General features: G+C 58.1%; 2 non-coding genes across 2 annotated transcripts; both read left to right on the top strand.

The window, feature by feature from the left end:
- The first annotated feature begins 2,300 nt into the window (after positions 1-2,300).
- Positions 2,301-4,139, top strand: LOC143508205 (18S ribosomal RNA). The gene has a single exon (XR_013129233.1). It is a non-coding gene; the product is annotated as an 18S ribosomal RNA (ribosomal RNA).
- A 1,121-nt stretch (positions 4,140-5,260) lies between these two features.
- LOC143508204 (5.8S ribosomal RNA) lies at positions 5,261-5,414 on the top strand. The gene has a single exon (XR_013129232.1). It is a non-coding gene; the product is annotated as a 5.8S ribosomal RNA (ribosomal RNA).
- The last annotated feature ends 527 nt before the right edge of the window (positions 5,415-5,941 follow it).

Below are 5,941 nucleotides of genomic sequence, written 5' to 3'. Positions count from 1 at the left end.
CGACCTGTGCGTATCCGGAGGGTGCTATGCGCAAGCCCGGAAGATGCTGGTTTCGGCTGGCCTTACCGGATCCAATGGTATAGCACCTAGGTGCGCTCTAAGGCCGTAAACCCCCCCCATGTGTTTGAGAATGGTAGGTGTTATACCATTGCCACGAACCACTTATTGAATCAGCCATGCCCTTTCGGCAATCGAGTCTCAGAGGTGTGTCCGAGGGAAGATTTGCCTTGGCGGGCATGGCTGTCTGGCATCTCCCCGACCCTGGAGGAATGCGCTAACGGTGTAATGCAAACACCTACCAGCAGGTATATAGGGGAGCATGCTTTCTGAGCCTTATATGATTGTACCATAATAAGGATCAGAAGAAAGGCAGTGCGTTAAGGTGAACTAGCCCGACTCTAATGCACCTTGACGGCTTAAGGGGAGGGATAAGTGACCCCTGCTGATGGAGGTCAAAGACATCCGTGTCTCTCAGGCCTTCGAACCACTGCTTGCGCCCGACCGAAATGCCACTGCTGGGCATGGGTGTAAGAGTGGTGACCCCCCTTATGGAGGTCTGTCCAACCTCCAGCCTGCATGCTCCACCTCGGCCTGTGCGTATCCGGAGGGTGCTGTGCGCAAGCCCGGAAGATGCTGGTTTCGGCTGGCCTTACCGGATCCAATGGCACAGTACCTAGGTGCGCTCTAAGACCGTTATCCGAACCCAAGTCCGCCAGGGGTTTTTCTGTTATACCAGTAGCATCGACCATCACTTTGATCAGCCAGGCCTTTTCGGGGGTCGAGCGTCCGAGGTGTGTCCGAGGGAAGATTTGCCTTGGCGGGCATGGCTGGCGAGTACCTCCCCGGCCGTGGAGGAAAACGCATACGGTGCATTGCAAACACCTACCAGCAGGTATATAGGAGAGCATGTCTCTTGAGTTCATCCTAACCTTATAATGGTTATCCCATTCATAAGGCCTGGATGCAAGGCGGTGCGTGAAGGTAACATTAGCCTGACTCTAACACTTTCACCGGTTAGGGGTGGAGTGGTGACCCCCCTAACACTGGAGGTCTCGCCGACCTCCAGGCACCAGCCTCACATGCTCTACCTCGGCCTGTGCGTATCCGGAGGGTGCTGTGCGCAAGCCCGGAAGATGCTGGTTTCGGCTGGCCTTACCGGATCCAATGGCACAGTACCTAGGTGCGCTCTAAGACCGTTATCCGAACCCAAGTCCGCCAGGGGTTTTTCAGTTATACCAGTAGCATCGACCATCACTTGGTTCAGCCAGGCCTTTTCAGGGGTCGAGCGTCCGAGGTGTGTCCGAGGGAAGATTTGCCTTGGCGGGCATGGCTGGCGAGAACCTCCCCGGCCGTGGAGGAAAACGCGTACGGTGGATTGCAAAAACCTACCAGCAGGTTTTTAGGGAGAGCGTCAATCTCGAGGGCGTTCGGAGCTCTCCCGATCTATTGGCATACGATGCCCGCCAGGGGTTAGGCTCTCGGGTTACCACTTAAGGTTTCTCCCTGTCATAAGAAAGACAACCGGTCAAACCAATGCGCAATGTACAATGAGGTGCGAGCTCATATCCTATATATTGCTCAGAGCCGCAACCTCGGTGCGACATACCTAGGTACAGGAATAGGGCGAGAGGTGGATGCGCTCCTTCAGGACGGGTAGGTCGGCAGCCTCTCGGGTATGATCGTTCACCAACGAAAGCTGTACAAAAGGGGTGACTGCGCTCATTGAGGACGGCAGCCTCAACATGACATACCTATCAAAAACTCTCCCATGAGGTGTGTGCGCTCCTTCAGGATGGGAGGTCGGCAGCCTCGGTATGATCATGATGACCGAGACACAGGCCTTGGGTTGGGCCTAGGGTTGAAGCCTTCTGTGCCGCCCGGGTAGTTCCTCCCCAAACCAGCGGGCATGCCTCTATGGGGGGGCCTCGGTCTGAAAAGACACGATCCTCACCCGGAACCGTCTGAGGGAAGCGTTGAAGGCCGGTCTGTCTACACAGGTGTCCGCTATCGGCGTCCATGGTGTACGGGTGAGAGCCAGCAGTGGATCGGGTTAGTTCAACACATGCTTGGCCTCACCCCGCCTGGTCACGGAATCACTCATTTCTCGGTTACGTCCCACAGTAGCGCGCGCGCGTGCTGGGAGCTGACGAGGGCTCTCTCCCCCACGCTGACGGCGCACCCCTGCTGCACCGATGGTGGGCGTCCGGTACCGAGGTGGGCCCCTGACCCTGCCCGGGGGATGGAGCACGCCGAGGTGGCCGCGACGTTAGCTGGTGTCCCTTTCACCACCGCGGTGCAGCTACCTGGTTGATCCTGCCAGTAACATATGCTTGTCTCAAAGATTAAGCCATGCAGGTCTAAGTACACACGGCCGGTACAGTGAAACTGCGAATGGCTCATTAAATCAGTCATGGTTCCTTTGATCGCTCCACACGTTACTCGGATAACTGTGGTAATTCTAGAGCTAATACATGCAAACGAGCGCTGACCCCTCTGGGGGATGCGTGCATTTATCAGATCCAAAACCCATCCGGCGGGGCGCGGGCCCCCCGGCCGCTTTGGTGACTCTAGATAACCTCGGGCCGATCGCGCGCCCTCCGCGGCGGCGACGTCTCATTCGAATGTCTGCCCTATCAACTTTCGATGGTACTATAGTCGCCTACCATGGTGACCACGGGTAACGGGGAATCAGGGTTCGATTCCGGAGAGGGAGCCTGAGAAACGGCTACCACATCCAAGGAAGGCAGCAGGCGCGCAAATTACCCATTCCCGACACGGGGAGGTAGTGACGAAAAATAACGATACAGGTCTCTTTCGAGGCCCTGTAATCGGAATGAGCGTATCCTAAACCCATGGGTGAGGACCCATTGGAGGGCAAGTCTGGTGCCAGCAGCCGCGGTAATTCCAGCTCCAATAGCGTATATTAAAGTTGCTGCAGTTAAAAAGCTCGTAGTTGGATTTCGGGAGTGGGCTGACGGTCCGCCGCGAGGCGAGCCACCGCCTGTCCCAGACCCTGCCTCCCGGTGCCCCTCGGATGCCCTTGGCTGGGTGTCCGGTCGGGGTCCGGAGCGTTTACTTTGAAAAAATTAGAGTGTTCAAAGCGGGCCGCTACTCGCCCGAATACCTGAGCTAGGAATAATGGAATAGGACTCCGGTTCTATTTTGTGGGTTTCCGGAACCAGGGCCATGATTAAGAGGGACGGCCGGGGGCATTCGTATTGCGCCGCTAGAGGTGAAATTCTTGGACCGGCGCAAGACGGACGAAAGCGAAAGCATTTGCCAAGAATGTTTTCATTAATCAAGAACGAAAGTCGGAGGTTCGAAGACGATCAGATACCGTCGTAGTTCCGACCGTAAACTATGCCAACCCGCGATCCGGCGGCGTTATTCCCATGACCCGCCGGGCAGCGTGCGGGAAACCACGAGTCTTTGGGTTCCGGGGGGAGTATGGTTGCAAAGCTGAAACTTAAAGGAATTGACGGAAGGGCACCACCAGGAGTGGAGCCTGCGGCTTAATTTGACTCAACACGGGAAACCTCACCCGGCCCGGACACGGAAAGGATTGACAGATTGATGGCTCTTTCTCGATTCTGTGGGTGGTGGTGCATGGCCGTTCTTAGTTGGTGGAGCGATTTGTCTGGTTAATTCCGATAACGAACGAGACTCCGGCATGCTAACTAGTTATGCGGCCCTCCGTGGTCTGCATCAACTTCTTAGAGGGACAAGTGGCGTTCAGCCACACGAGATGGAGCAATAACAGGTCTGTGATGCCCTTAGATGTCCGGGGCTGCACGCGCGCCACAATGGTTGGCTCAGCATGTGCCTACCCTTCGCCGAGAGGCGCGGGTAATCCGCTGAAACCCAATCGTGATTGGGACTGGGGATTGCAATTATTCCCCATGAACGAGGAATTCCCAGTAAGCGTGAGTCACAAGCTCGCGTTGATTAAGTCCCTGCCCTTTGTACACACCGCCCGTCGCTACTACCGATCGGATGGTTTAGTGAGGTCCTCGGATCGGCCGCACCGGGACCCCTCGTGGGCCTTGGTGTAGTGCTGAGAAGTCGATCAAACTTGATCATCTAGAGGAAGTAAAAGTCGTAACAAGGTTTCCGTAGGTGAACCTGCGGAAGGATCATTAACGGGTAGCGCCGCCCGGCGCGCCTCCTCCCAGCCTCTGTGCGTCTCCTCGGGCCTCTGGGGAAAGGGTTGTGCGCTTCGGTACCGGACTGGAGATCATCATATGTTTAACGCCTGAACAGCGATGGCGCAAGCTGGTCTGTTCTCTCCAAACAGCCCCCCATCTCGAGCGCACCTCCTCGGTACTCTCTGGCTCGTGCGAAGCGCTAAAAAACACGGTTACGGCCGGTTTCCACACGCACAATGGCGTGAGTCTGGGCCGCGAGGCCCTCTCTCTCTGTCGGCGTGCGTGGGGTTTTCCACATTCGGTGACCTCAGGCTCACGGCACCACCACGCACCCTACGTCTGTTGCTATAAATCGGGACTGTGCCCGTAAAGGACCAGACCCGCGTTGGGAGGTTCGCAGGAGGCTCACGCCACCTTTGTCTTCCTGGGCTCAGACGTCGTCAAAGCGGTTGCGCGTGTGTGGCCGTTGCCTTCCATTTTTCGTCGGGTGACGGGTACCTACTAGTCTTCGAACCAACCCCATACAGCGCTACGAGTGCTCTCCCTTACCGGAGGCATGGCGGGCGGTGATGGGGAGGGCCACGTGTGGACTCTAGCTCATCAACCCCGCCTCAGGCAGCGCTACGAGTGCTCTCCTGTACTGGAGACATGGCGGACGCTGACTGGGTGGTCCCCCTGGTGGCTTTAGTCTTCACACCCTCCACACCCCGGTGCTACGCGTGCTCCTCTCCGCAGGGAGGGGTGGACATGGCGGGCGGCGGGTGAGGAGAGGGGTTCACTGTGTGCTGTAGCTCCCAAGCTCACCTCGGGCAGCGCTACGAGTGCTCCTCCCTTCCTGGGAGCATGGCGGGCGGTGACGAGGTAGGCCTCTGGGTCCTTCAGTATTCACACACCCCTTTCCAACACCCCGTTGCTACGCGTGCTCACCCAGTCCTCCGAGACGGACAGGGCGGGTGCCGAGTGTGGAGGGGGCCCGCAGAGGGCTGCGGGTTTAAAGACCCCGTGCTCGGGTGCCTGTCCCTCGGGTCAGGCACTACGGCGGGGCGCCCGTCACTTGAAAAATGGTAAAAACCATTTATCATGTTTGGTGCCTCTCACGAAAAAACCAAGAGTACAACTCTTAGCGGTGGATCACTCGGCTCGTGCGTCGATGAAGAACGCAGCCAGCTGCGAGAACTAATGTGAATTGCAGGACACATTGATCATCGACACTTCGAACGCACATTGCGGCCCTGGGTTCATCCCAGGGCTACGCCTGTCTGAGGGTCGCTATTCCCATCATTCGGACTGTGCCTGTAATGGGCAAGACCGCGGTTGGAGGTTCGAAGGTGGCCCTGGTCACCTCCGTCTTCCTAAATTCAGACGCGTCCCGGTCCTCTAGCTCCCCGGCTAGAGAGAGGGGTCACACGCTCCGTGTTAGGTTTCGCTGTGGAGCTCGTCTCCCCGTAGGCTGCGGCCTCCCTGCCTCTCGATCACCCCGATCCTGGTCCTCCAGGGGCCCCGCAATACTCCTACGGCCGAGGAAGAAGCGCGCACGCGGCTGCCGGTGGGCAACCATGCAGGCTGCCCGCGTGCGTGTCTCCCCCTTCCTCACCAGGCCGGCAGGAGGATGCGTGGTCGCGCGGGTGTATCGGTTGGTTCGGGTTGGTGCGTCGTCCTATGGGGGCCCAAGACGTGCCTCCCTCCAGCGTCTCCCTCTCACGGTGTGCTGTCCCTCCCTCCCTCTCGTCCGAGGCAGAGGCCGAGACCGACCCTGTGTCTGCCAGCCCGGTGCGCGTGTGCGCGTGGGGGTCCTC

The sequence above is a fragment of the Brachyhypopomus gauderio genome, unplaced genomic scaffold (assembly GCF_052324685.1).
Source record: "Brachyhypopomus gauderio isolate BG-103 unplaced genomic scaffold, BGAUD_0.2 sc833, whole genome shotgun sequence".
Lineage (NCBI taxonomy): Eukaryota > Metazoa > Chordata > Actinopteri > Gymnotiformes > Hypopomidae > Brachyhypopomus > Brachyhypopomus gauderio.
Note: the sequence above shows the minus strand (reverse complement) of the source record. Positions and strands in the feature narration are given on the sequence as shown.